The following is a 14,638-nucleotide window of genomic DNA, read 5'->3' as shown; positions in this document are numbered from 1 at the left end:
TGTGTATCCCTGTTCTTCAGGTGTAACCAAAAAAGTATTAGAGCTTTTGAATAATATGCTTTAAAGGAGCACCAGAGTGTTGGTGTTTGTCAGTTTTTGGAGGTCACACCACATTATAAGCAGTTTTTATGTTGTCACTCAAGAACACTGGGATATTTACTCAGTACAGATCCACACTGTTTTGAAATTCATGGCTTTTGGATTTGAACTGGATATTCAAAAAGTGGAAACACATTTCAGGTTCCTTCATTTCTTTTTATGATGATAGCATTTGGTGCCAAATGGGGCATTTTAATCACTTTTTTTAATGCTGAAATTATGTGATTTTTTTTTTCACATTCCACATCAGAGAAGTAAGGTAATTAGCAGAAAATACTCATTTGTGTGTCTATAGAGGTGTACTTAACAGTCCACCGAATTGTCATTTGAATTTCAAAATGCTGTAAGATGCACGGGTTTACATTTGTTTAAAAAAAAAAAAAGAAAGAAACAAAAGGCAAGTCTCAGCAAGAAGTTTTTTGCAGGGCAAGCACCATATGTAGTTTTATTTTATTGTATATGGTGGTGATTTTAGCTTTCTAAGGAATAGAGAGCTGGAAGTAAACCTTCATCTGCACTCTGCTGTTTTGTTTTTTCATCATTGAAACTTCACTGGTTTTAAAACTACAGGTGTGAAACTTTCCTCATTAAATTGCGTACTACAGCTGATAGGGCACATCCATCTAAACCATTATCTTCTCTCTGGAAAGTGAAAAAAACTTAAGTGTTGCTGACCTGTTTTATCTGAGCATCATTATAGCAGAGAAGGAAATAAGGGGAGGCATGCTCTTAGAATATATAAGATATAAGAATTCAATGCATCTTTTAAAACAGCAATATTTAGTGAGACTGAAAAAAAGAGCTTTGTATTATTTGGAATTAGGTGGTTCTCAAGCCCATCAAATGCAGCTTATTGAAGGTAACTAGTGTGTGAACACTCTTCTTGGTATTGATTATTGCAATAAATTTAAGGTAATAAGACTGAAGGTAATAAGGCAGGAGGGAATTTTGGGATAGGATAAACCTAAAAGTCAACATACTGGGGGTGAAGAAAACGCTGGAAGAGGGCCTGCAACACGAGCTACTTTGTTGAAGCTTTAACTTGTTTTTGCCTCATTGGAAACAAAACACTCGTGTGCATACTTCATAATCCAGGTTTTCTTTCGCTCATTTTTTCTCCTTATCCTCAAAACTGCCTCTTCTTTTACTGTGTGTCAGGAAGAATGGCACGAGGTTGGAGGAAAGTTAGTGGCACTGTTGGCACATGGGATGAAATGGTGACCTTTTACAAAATCAACACAGAACTTCCAGCTGAGAGTTCAGGATCTCCCCAGAGGGTTCAAACTTGGGAAGTCATTTGGACGCTGTGACAATCCCTGGGAATGGGGATTATGCACAATGAATTTAGGTTTGACAATACATGATTGTGCCAGTGAAATATTTGCCCAGTTACGAGATTGTTTCGCCAGTCATGACTGCCAGTATATCTCAGTGCTTTTAAAGTACCCACAAGTCACACTGCTGATGGCCCAGGCAGCAATGTCCGTACTGGAACCAGCACATGCCACGTGCCAGCTCAGTGTGTAAAGTTGCCCTGTTTTTTATAACCCTTTTCTTTAGTCAGTAGTGGTCCCTAGAGAGCTGTCTGATCTGACTAATCATCGCTAGAGTTAAGAGGGTTTACACTTTCATTGTCTTTTAGAAGTGTTCTTAAAAGAAAAAGTTAATGGCCCCTCAGTTTCATCTGCTTTAGACTCTTTATAATTTTGCTTCTTGGCATGTTTTCTTCCATTAGTACTATTACGACTTGCTATAGCCAGACTGCCATAAGTAGGACCCACTGCATTGCAAGTTGGTTTTTTTTGTGCATAGCAGTGTCTGTGATTATTAAAGAAACTTTCTTTCTTTAAATAAAAGCTTTGACTTTTTTATTAGATCTAAAGGCTATTAAGTTTTAAATGCCATTTGTTTTTCATTAAAAAGGCTTTGCTATTTTAAATCCTTGACTTATTTTTATTTGAAAAGTAATATTCAGCTTTTTTTTTTTTTAATTTATTGATGCTTAATCCATCAGCTAAATACGGAGTAGTAATCCCATATGGCAAAGTAGGCCTTGCTGTGTATGCGAGTGTGTGCCCATGCACATGAATATTTTTATGCTTCCATCTTTCTTTATTTTCTCTTTTGACTTCCTCTTCCTCTAAATTTGTCCTGATGCAGAAATCATGAATGTTGATTAAAGATTTATTTATATTCATGTGCAGAACTATGAAATCAACTCAGTCCTGAAGGGAACTAGTGTTCATGCATCTTTTCTTTAATCCTGCTCGTATTTAGAGGTGCTCTTTGAATGTACTTTCTAAAATGAAAACTTCTGCATGTTTTGCTCAGTTCTTCTACATTTAGTTGCGGTGCTACCTCCTGTTTCAAAATCAGACAGATGAACCATCTGCTGGAGGCGTATGAGCTTTGTAGACAGGACCAAACCTACAGTTTATCAGCTGTGCCCTTGTTAGGTGTTGTCATATTAGTCGATAACAATCTTTGTTGTGGCTTTAGGGAGGAAGTGGGAGGTGGCATAAGAAGCCTGAGAGCTGTTAAGCTGAAAGGCACGTGTATTGCCAGTAGATCTTGCTGACAGCAAACCTCGGTTTGGCTGTAGTGCAGTTGTAGTGGAGCTGAAGCAAAAGCAGTTGTCACGCTGGGCACAAATTAGCACGAATCCATTATGGTTTTTATGCCTTGACACAAAACTGTAACGTGAGAGAGAAGTGATGCTGTCCTGAAATAAGCCACAAAAAACCACGGTGGGTTTGTCAGCTGGGTTTTTTCTGAGTAATTTGAGCAGGCATTTCTGTGATTACAAGAACTGTAAAGGAAGGGGAAAAAAAAATATACTCTTATTAAATTTAAATTACTTAATAGTCTTCTTGACCAGTCGCTTATGAATTATGAATTACAAAATTTTTCAGGGGTGTCAACCTCTGTAGCAAAATCTCAACCTATTATAACTCCAGTTTGGCATCTTCTGCTCTTTGTCTGACAGATTGTGCTGGGGAAAGTAGTTTAATCTGTCTATTTTATACTCATATTCTGTACAAAATTTACTAAACTATTATTGAATGAAAAATATTTCATGTTTTTATTTGTTTTGACAGTTTGTTTATGCTTTTCCCCTTTATGTACAAAATTGATTCTCCTTACACTTTTTGAATATACAGGCTGCTGCAGATTGATTTCAGTGGCAACTATTGCAATTTTTTTTAAAATACCAGTTCTGTAAATACCAAACTGATGTTTGGGGAAAAAAAGTTTTGAAGCTTATGGGAGATTCTTTTGACTTTATGGGCCTGACCCTGAAACTAAACAGCTTTTAGAAGAATAGATAATAGTTTTAAGGTTGCAATCTTGAAAATACCTTTTTCTACATGTTAACTTTATAGGCCTGATTTTTCTCATCCCCGTAATTCTAAAAAAGGAAAATACAGTACAACTTCCTAATTTTTAGCCTTTAATCCAGGGTGAAATTGGAAATGTTGGTTAAAGTTGAACCTAAGTGACCAAGTGACATTTGAGAATAAAAGATATTACAATTATTTCAGTTAACAGAGAAGATGTACTCACTATTTTCCTGAGTCCTTGGACTTAGCACACAGAAGCGCTTCCCATGACAAAATTTAAAATCCTTAGGTAAGGTTGTTGCCATGTGCAGGAGCTGTTGTCCAAATGAGGGATTATATAGAGTAAGAGAAACATTATTACAGGAAATTGGGGTCTGTGTCATGAGTTTCTAGTCTGTGCTCCTACTCCCATGCAGAAACCTTCCAATTTCAGGTGGACCATGTCTGGTTTTGCTACGGTGGCTATTGGTGGAGTCTGAAATTTACAGCTTAGCTGGGAAGAAAACCCTGGGGAGATAATTTCAGGCTCTTAACTTATTCACTAGAGAGTGCTGCTTCTCATACAAATTGCTACAAATCTCTGTACTTAGTGAGGCCAACTGTGAAATGAGAATAATAATGCTTATGCACCTTTGTAAAGTGATTTCAAACCTACAAATGGAAATTTAAGTTCAGAGCATTATTATTATTAACAACCACATTTTCCACATAAGGTAATGAAGAAGAGAGAGGCATAGTTCCTTTTCTTAGTATCTTCTCCCAAAATGTATTAACTTGCTGGCCAGGGTGGGTTTTCTGTGCCTCTCTGAACCTGACAAACAGCCGATAAAAGTCTTTTACAGCTAATGTTTCATCTGCATAAATTATGCTTTAGATACTCAACCAGAATTTCCTCTGTAAGTTAACCCAAGTGGTGTTTAACACATAAAAAAGTGATTGTCAGGATAGGAACCATTTAAGTTTTTAAGGAAACTTCTATTTTAAGGGGGTTGATGTAGACTAACTGTCAGATGATCAGCAGTTCTATCAATTGAACTCATCTGTTAGTGCATGAAGCAGATGAAGGAAGCCAAAGGTTTCCTCATGCAATACAAAAATCATTAGATTAAGAAAGAGTAATAAACATGATACTGTTTTAATCATCCTTCTGGTTTAAGGCTTTAGGAGTTGCATTTTCAAGGGTAACTCCTTTGCTTTAAAGTCCAGAAAATAAACGTATGAAAGTCATTGGTAAGACTGTGCCTGGGACTTTTTTTAACACTGGAAATGGCAAAAGACATTGATTTTAAAACCTGTCAAGCCTTTGAAGCGCTGTTAAGCAGTTGTCTGTTAAATTTCAGTTTCTGATTGAAAGTACCAATATGACTCAGATTGCAATAGGTTTTATGAATTGGTCTTGTGCTCCGTATGACGCTGGTTTGCCAGAGGTTCTGGTGGAGGACCTAAGCGCTGTTAAAATGGAAGCAAATGTGTAGTTCCCCTGGAATGGATAAGGTGTCTTTAAGGTTCAAATCTAAGCCTGCACTACGGTGCTGTTTTGGTGGATTTTGTGGAGTGTGTCACTGGTGTCTCAGACTGGGTGTGCTGTATGTTAAAGGTGTTTCTAAAGGACAGCACTTGGTCGGTAAGCCCTTGATACCTCTTTCTCGATATGATTCCCCTTGAGGCTGTGAGGATGTGCGGACAGCTGTGCACACTCAAAAGGCAAAGAGACTTCAGAAAAAAAATAAAATAATAAAAGAAGCTGTAGAGAGAGGCAGTTCTCTGCAGGTTTTTCGGAGGATCACAAAAAGCCATGGTGAATTTGGATGGAATAGCAGTGTAAGCACTAGAATATGCGTTGAGGTCCACTTTAAATAGCCAAATAAACCAAAAGAAATCAGGATGAAATTATTTTATGATGGCCTTTATATTCACTGCAGGAGAAGCAATAAAGTTATTTATATTACAAAGTTGTGTATAAGGAACCTAAATTAGGTCTCAGTAAGAGATATTGCTTATTTAAAAAGAGATGTTCACTAGGGCGGTCATATTAGTTTTCTGCTGTATGGATTTATGGTTTTGAAATGGTTATGCCCCATAACTCTTAATTAAGCTTGACAGTTTTAGCATTGAAATTGAAGTAGCTGGTTGGAAAGACAGTCTGCAAACAAGGGCCTCTCTTAATGGTCCCAGAGCTTGTCTTTGTTTACAGGCTTTACTGTATTGTAAGAAAAGGAAGAAAGTAACAGTTATCTTTAATTATACATCACCTGCAGCGTGTCAAAACAAGGGACTATAAACAAGCACAAGTGGCTTATGATAAAAGCGGTTATCATAGACCTTGTGCGGTGACTAAACCTACCAAACTTTATTGGTGTGACAGGTATCTTATGGGAACAGTTTGTCATAACGATTTGGATGGCCTGCTTGAGTAAGTATTCCAGTTACAGGCGTGACCTACTTTTTTGTGAGCCTGTACTTGCTGAATACGGTGTCCCGTTCTGCCCAGCTGCAGTGATCCCAACAATGCTGTCAGACCACTTACTTGCAAGGGGCTTTTTCAATTTTCTTTAGAAGTTATATGAAGGATGAACAGCTCTCATTGCAAAATTGTCAACATTAAGTAATTTTTTTTTTATACCTCTGGAAGAAACATCGATATTCTGGTTGTGTTCTCTATTTGTTTCCTTATCACCCAGTGGTTTTATTCCAAGACACAGGTGCTGGGCAGTTCCTGATTTTACCAAGCTTATTGCAACTATTCAATCCATAGAACTTCGTATTTTTCTGCTAGATGCAGCACAATGACATATTACAGAATAAAATCTAAAGAGGAATTTCATCCAGGTTACATAAAAGTTCTTTACCTGACTGATAATGTAATACAATTTTCATTGCCTTTGTGGGTTTTATCTTTCATTTTGTTTATTTTACCTTATTTTCGCTAAGTGTAGATTTATCTATTTATAAAATACATAGAAGTAGGTCTTAAAATTTTTTTTTTAAAGAAAGAAGCCAGTGGTGGATGTAAAGTTATAGAATGTCCTAAAGCAGGTAGCAGAGCTGAGCTGCCTTCATTAGGTAAAAAAAATCAACTCTAGAAATAATGAAATGAAGCTCATGGAAACAGAAGTCATACTTTTAGATGTGAAATGTTTGGAAATGTTGGAAAATTACAGTCACTGCTGCTCCTTCCTGCATCTGTTAAAAGAATTCTCATTATAATAGTGAATGAGGTTCCCCTCCTCATTACTCTTCACCAGAATTTTACTCTGGAGACCCGAACACCCTCCCACTGCCACCACTGCTCATGTGGGCTCTTGTTCTGACCACTGTAGAAACTCCTTTTGCCCTTCTAAACCTTCTGGATGGCATTCTGGTCCTTTTATCAGATCCACTCCTTTAAAAGTACAGAAGAATCTACTTAGGGAAAACAGCAACACTGAAAAGGTGGTATGGGCATGAATGTCATCCCTGGCATTCGGCCCAAAGAGGATTGAGGTGTTGCAGAACCTAATGGGAGTTAATGGGAGTTTTCTTATCAATCTCACCCATTATATCTGAGGAGTAAATAATTGATAGTTGCAGAGGTCACTTACAATTTACTCAACGTTTTTTAAACTCCAGAGTCCATGGTAACCTGGTTGAATGCTTTGTGCAGTTAAGGAAGAGCTTAATTACTATGTGAGTGCAGGACAGTAGAAGATATTGCATTTCATTGGGATGACTGAAGAGAAATAGGGAAATAGAAGTGTGTAAATTATCCAAACTAGAGTTTAGCCTTAAGCCACCTGTGATTTTTTATGTTTCTTATGAGATCAGGCTGAGAACCAGAAAGGTCCATCCAAGTACGTGTACTAAGAAGGAATCAAGCCGAGCTTGTCGGTGGGAATACTACGAGCAGTGGGAAGAATGAAGCGTCTGAAATCCTCCTCTCTTGCCTTTGGACATCTTGCGCTGCGCTGCAGAAAGTTATTCCCTCCTTTTGTGACTGCAAGTGCCGAGTCTTCTGAAGACAGTGAGAGAACCACTCTCCCTGCCTGAAAAAATATCCTAGAAAACCAGAGGTTACACTTTTCTCTGAAAGCATATTACGCATTAGGAAGGAGGCAAGAGGATATAACGTTCCTGTGATACCGTGGTGAATTGAAGGATTTATTCAAAGTGGGAAAGAGAGGTTTGAGTTAGTAAATGTTGGAGTACAAACTGTATTCAGGTCAGTGGACTGCAGAATTGGACTTCCACACGCTACTCCTGTTTAACTGTTTTATGAAAATAATTCCATTAATATATTTAATTTTGGAGCAGGGAGGAAAGAATCTGCTTCCCCAAGAATAATGTCATGCATGGGGAGGAGAGTTCTGTCTTGATTGAATTTGGATGTAAATTCCCCCTGACAGAGAGAGAACCTGAATATGGGTCATCAGCCTCCTGAGGGAGCGCTCTAACTATCCATGCTGATAAAAGGTATAGCTCCTTCCCAGTTTTTAAAAAAGAGATGGCTGACACTGTGAAGCTATATCCAATAGGTATGCTCTGAAAACAGCTACTTCAAATGTGTCCTTCACATGAGATCAGTAGGGAAATGTCTGTTGGTGGTATTTTGACATGAAAGGAAGCATGAGGTTCTGTCGGCCTCTTAAGGTGCATCTTGGTGCAAATAGAAATCAGACTTTTATGTGCAGAGGAAATGTTAGTGCCAGTAACTGAAGTGTCAGTGGAGTGCTTGTTGGTTTTAAGTGCTGAGCAGTCAGGCACTTATGTGTTCCCATGGATCTTACTCTTTGGTCAGTGCTCTAATATGTGAATCATTAGATACCTATTAAATTTTGTTAATCCTTTAGAAAACGCCCGAAGATATTTGTTGACCATAGACAGGTGAAATAAGACGGCATTATCCTGTTTGCTGAGCTGAATGTTTGCCAAGGGTATTGTGCTTTATACCAATTTACCCAAAGAGACTGCTGACATCTGCCTTCTCTGCCTTGTGATTCCTTGAGGTCACCTTGCTCCTGCAGCGTGCAGATTGAACTGGTGATACCGACTGCCAGGGGAGCTTGTATGCCGAGTTCTATCCTTAGAAATAGAGACATCCCAGATAACAAGTATTGTTAGCATGAGACATTCAGACCACGTGATACCGTGCTTTTAAAATGCAAGGAGGGCATTATATCAGACCTGGCTATTAGACAGTTACAAAGGGAGCAACTGTCTTGGCTTTTCTTTTAGGGTGGGAACTTCCTTGAATAGTAATGGTGGTTTGGATGTCATTGAAAAGGTTGGTCAGCAATTCCTAAAGTTTTTTTGAAAGTGAAGCTATTCTAATATCTTTCTGAGGGGAAAAAAACCCAAACCACCGAAACTAAGTCTAGAACCTAATGTTATGTAGTAATTTGTGTTTATTTTTCAATTATTTTATTATTCAGAAGATAAAATGGAAAATTCATAGTTTTTCCTCCAGATTCACTTTCGTTTTCACTTTGATGTAGATTTACACTCCAATCCTAATGCTCTGTGCCTATAAATTTTACACATGAAAGTCAAATTTACCATAACACTATCAATATTTTTATAGCAAGCCTGTATGTCTGATTCTTGTCTCTTAAGGGCTCCCGATTGGTATTGAACTTGGAAGGTGTAAAATGGGTACTCTTTCACATGACAACTTGCCTGCGAATAACAAATAAAAGTATTTAGGATTTTTTTTTTTTTTTTTACGAGGTAAAAATTTATCTAAAACTAAAGATTCACTCCTGGGAACTGTGTGGTCTTATTCTGCTTGACCAGGCTGAGATGTTTGACACTTAAAGAGCAGAAGTCCCAAGCACTAAGAAATGCAGCTAAAGGAGTTAGCATGAAAAGACATATCCCATCACACACTGAGATGAGAAATGCAGCTCTCACATTCTCCAGAGAAGCACCAGAATTAATTGATAAATTTCATTGCAAGGCATAACACCCTTCCAGGAGCAGCAGTGGTTGATGATGTGGGTGGGTTATCCCGTGTGTATGTCCGTGTTTGTGACTTATTGTGTTAAATTAGTTGGTTTGAATTCATCCACATAAATTCTTGTAGAGGGCTCTCCAGAGAGTAACACGTTGCAGCTTTTCAGTGAGACTGTTTGCACAAATCCCCTTTCCTTCCTACTCTTCTTGCTGGAATTCGCCTGGAGAATTAAGAGCTGTAAAATCTTTACAAATCAATAGAATTTACATGAAAAAAAATTAACACTAAAATGCATTGACAGGGATAACACTGCACAAAAATCAGTTGGGTATGCATACTTGATTTATTCATTCAATAAGTTTGAGAACATGTTTGTAAGGTCTGTGATCCTTTTGCATAATTTGTGCTGGTTTATTATTGGAGTTGTCATTCTTATGAGGAAAATTAAATGGCTTGTTTGGTAGCCTGGGATTCGGTGTGGTAAAATGCAGCTACACAATGTTTTATAAGTAGTGGCTATAATTAATGCAATAGTCCTAGCTTAAATGTTTCTCTGAATTAAATCTGACAACTACTCCGTTAGCAACAGCACAGATGGAGGAAGTGGATTTTACTGACTTGACTTAAATTTTTGGTTCAAGAAAGAGAAGAGCAGAATGAAGAGAGTTTTTTGTATGAGGTGCACTGTTTGTTCTGTACAAAGTGAGGTTTTAGCCTGAAAGATAAGCTTAAAAAGTAGCATCTTATAATTTGATGTTAAGTGCTTTTTCATTTATAATGCCAATAAGCTCAAGTTTTGGGTTAACACCCCCCACACCTTTCCTACATGATAGATAGAAGTGTCAGTTTGTCTCTTAAGCAAGTTAAGACATTAATTGATAAAACCAGAATCTTGCCTTGTGAGGCAGAAATCAGCTTTCAAGAATAGCTGCACTAGCAACTGAATTCCCTGTTAGGAATTGTATCTGTGTAGCAGGTAGGAAACTACAGGTGCTGAGTTTCAATGTCTAAAAAACGAAAAGCAAACAACCACACTGAAGCAACCCTTTCAGGAGATTAGTCTGATGGACTCATTTCTCCTTAGTTTCTGTCTAATCAATCATTTACTTCATTTCTGGTGGGGAGACTGTTTGAGTATGTTTGGGAAGTGGAAAAAGCCCTGAATGAAATGGTCCATTTCAATAAGTTGGCAAGTAGGTCTTCCCAGAGCATAACTTTTGGACTTACCACTTGGAGACAGGTGCTTACTCGACAGAAGAGGGTGTAGATTTGGTGCTGATCCCCCAGAGTCCTTTATTTTAGTTTTCAAATCCAAAGTCACTTCAGTAATTTTGATCTGTAGCAATAGCCTTATCTATGATTGCTGTAGTTCTGCATGAAGATTATTTTTTTCTGTTCGCTGTTTTTAGGAACTTCCTACTTTAGGATTTATTATGATGGGCTCCCACTAAATACAGCTTATGTGGAATTCTTAGAATCACATTTTTTGTGTTAATTCTTCCACAGCAAAAGAAACTTCAACTGCCGTGCAAAGAGCTGCCTCAGCCTGTTGCTCTGCTGTCTTATCAGTCAGTTTTGGAATTGTGAAAATATGCCTTGTCCCTTCCTAAATACTCTGACATTTAAATAGGCAGTGACTATTCATTTAAAAAATGAATCTGAGGGGTAGGAATATCCTGAATATGGTATGGTACTGGAAACCAAATATTTTTATTTTTTTTTAATATCATGGTATAGCTATCTGTAGATTGATGTGAGAGCAGCAACAAGAAAAGAAATTTTCAGTGAGATCATTCAGAGTTTTTCTCTCTCAGAAGCTGTTTTATACTTGGACTTCCACCTACATGATTAGGAATATGTGTAACTGCAGTATAATTTCAGTGGATCTTGGTTAGTATCTTTGTTATCTAGATGTATTTCTATCAGTACAGAAATTTTCTGAAAACTGAAACCATCTTCCAGCTTTCAGCTCTGCCCCCATACTACCTGTCTCTTTCTTGCTTCTTCCTCTGTACTAAACCTGCTTCTTTGTAGATGTTTTGATTTTTTTTTTCCCCCCTCAGAAAATTCAATAGCCAAGGACCTCACAGTATGTGGGATAACTCCTAGTGATATTACTCTGACACTGAAAGGAAGCAAAGAAGTGGTATGTATTATTTTACTGGCTACCAGAGAAAAGGTTGTCTTTAAAAATATATCTGCTTTTTGCATATGCTTTGTGACAGACATACAGCCTGAAGACTGGCATGTGACAAGGGGAAATCAATACAAAATACATAATGATATTATAAATATTTATAGAATAGCTAGATGAGCATAATATGCTGGGAGAAGCCAGGCAGGCTTTTAGAATAGCAGAACTGTGCTCTAAAATATATTGGAATTTTTCTGAGTGAGTTACAATGGGGTAAAAAGGCATTGCGTAGGCTGTCAGGGACATTCACAACACTTTGATTAAAGTAATTTCTAAGCAACCAGGAGAAAAGCTTCATCAAAGAAGTGCAGCTAAATAAAAGTTGGAAAGCAGAGAAGGGAGAAAGTTTTCAGAAGGGATGAAGTATTCACAGATGGTCCCAGCAGCAAACTTGTAGGGATTGATGATTGATTGATTTGTAACCTCGGAAATTAGGGAAAGGATTCTCTGTGTTTCCAGCAGGATTAGAAATTTTACAGCTTTATCCAAAGACTAGGAAAAAGCTGCAAAAGTACATAGCGAAAGAGAAAGTTATATTAAAAATGGAAGAAACTATGCAGCAGACAAGCTTGTTCTGCCTTTAGCAAAGGCTCACAAAAGCTTCTTTCAGTGGAGATATCCATGTCTGGGGACAGGTTATTTTTGCTGCTGAATTCTTGCTTATAGAATCCTCTTTACCGTTAATCCAAACAGAGCACAGTGTCATTAATGGTTGGGTCAGGGTGCTAATTATCTTTGTGAAAAACGGATGGGCAGACAGTCCAGGAGATAGATGCTTCCTAATTTGTTAAGGGCTTTTAAAGATAAATGGCCTTGGAGTAGATTTGTTTTCAAATGAATAGCCAGTAGAGTGCTCAGAGCAGTGGCACAGTGAGCTCTCATCCGTTTTTCTCAGGGTTATGGATGTTGCATATTCTGTCTGTTGACGTGGTCTTTGCCTTCAGATGTCCCAATTTATTAATAGTTTTTTAGGGCAATGGTGGTAAATTACTGCAGCCCAATTTTATTACTGTTTTACACCTACTGAGGACTGAGCCCTGTGTGCAGCTTTATATTAACTCAGCAAGCACCATTAAAATATTGACATTTAGACTCATTTTGGTGGCATTAATAGTAGCATTAATCATAGCATTCTATCATGTGTTAATTGCATGAAATGACTGGTTTGAGATAACTGGAACGCTCACTTTTCTAAAAGCAGGAGAAACAATAATTTCCATTTCTCCACTTTTTCAACCTATGACTGTGCTCTAGAGAACTCAAACAAACAACAAACAACCCAAAACTCACAACCCGCCGCTTCTGATTGTGTGTGTTGGGGACATCTACTTCTCTGCTTCCTTGCAGCAACTGAGCGTTTAAGAGCCAGGAGTTCTTATGGGCCTCACTGGAAGCTCCGGGAAGTGTCGTCTCTGAAAATCATCCTCTGAAGTCTCAGTATGAGCACCCACAGCCAGGCCTTGGCTTCAAAAATGTACCTCAATACATATAGTAAGAGCACTCCTGATGTGCAAAAAATGCTGAAAATCTACAGCATTTTCATATGATGATATAGCTTAAGAGTTTCAAACAGGCACAGAAATGCCTTTTGTTGTTCACCAGCGGGAACAGGCTTCCAGCACCCCTGTGTATGTGTATTATCGTATCAGTAAAAGAACCTGTGATATTTGCTGGCTCTTTTCAGTGGAGGACATCACTAGATGATTACGTTTAATATAAGGAGCTGGCAGGCTTTCTCGCTTAACAATCATTAGGAGATCTGCTGCTGAGGTCCCATTCTGTGAGGCAGTTGGAAATTGGCACTTAGTTTGAATGTATTGTTTTCTGCCTTTCTCCTAAAGTTCAAGGACAGGGCAAAACTGTTCGGACTCCACAAAGAAAAAACATTCTTTCACTTTCCTTTGTTTACTTGGTCCTCTGACCTCTCTGTTTATTCCCTATGAAACTTTATTCCCCCATGTATACGTGAATTAAAAGCAAGTGTGTACCGCATCATCAAAAATGGAAGTGGAGGGCATGAGGGGGGAGGTATTTCAAAGCACCACGCAGAAGATAGCCATGATAATCCTGGACTTTTTGTTGGGGTAAAAATTATCTAGGTCTTCTGTTCCGTTTCTCTTGATACTTATGAAGGAGGACAATCCTGTTACTTCCGCTGTAGGGACCTCAGGCATAAAATGACTCCGTGGGGAAACTCTAAATCACTCAAAAGGCAAGAGGCAGAACAGTGGTACCTCAGTCTCCTAACCTTCACTTTCTGCTCCTAACCATGCATTTAATTAATTAGTTTAAATACTGCTCCTCCCAACTCTCACCCCAAGATGTTCCTACATCTTCAGGACTTTGACCACCTGTATTTTCCCTGGTAACATCATATGGCTTAAGCCACAGGTTCATCTGTAGCCTTCTGCCTCCTTCTGTACAGGATCTTCTCAAAAGCTTAAAAGACTTTCTGGTGATAGAGGTTTTCTTTTTTCAATTACAGTGGCTTCATATGACCAAATAATATTCATTAACCTGATTGCCTAAGGATATCAAGCTCCAGAGGAAACTCGTATTCCTATATGATTGGCAAGATAATTAGGAAGTAAAATAATGCAAATCCCACCACAGGCAACCGTCAAAAGATTTACGTATTTACTCTTTGAATTCAAAGTGTGTCATATCATAAATCCTTTTTCTCTTTTAAGGCTTTCATATCTGTAGGTTTGTTATCGACCTTCACAATGCACATTTTGCTGGGGCAGGAGGCTTTATGAGCTCAATCAAGTTGGGCTGGTAAATCCGCCGAGATTTTTAGTCTGCAGTATCACCTAGATAACACAGGCTCAAGTACACTCTTGCTTTTACTAGCTTTTGATTTGAAGCTCCTGGGTCATGGACTTTCATTCTTTATTTAGAAAGTATCTAGCAGAGTGGATCCACCACAATCAGAGCTTTTATGTGATATTAAAACGCAGGCACAGAAGCCACTGATGGCTGCAAGAGTTCTGCATCTGCCAGGAGGGTGAAATATTGGATGTAGGTTAGAGACATCTTCATATGAAGTCACCTGCAGCCTTCCCTGTTAATAGA

Source organism: Empidonax traillii, unplaced genomic scaffold (assembly GCF_003031625.1).
Source record: "Empidonax traillii isolate 1590-97213 ecotype Southwest subspecies unplaced genomic scaffold, ASM303162v1 scaffold122:size1458747, whole genome shotgun sequence".
Taxonomy (NCBI): Eukaryota; Metazoa; Chordata; class Aves; order Passeriformes; family Tyrannidae; genus Empidonax; species Empidonax traillii.
This window is presented reverse-complemented; position numbering follows the sequence as displayed.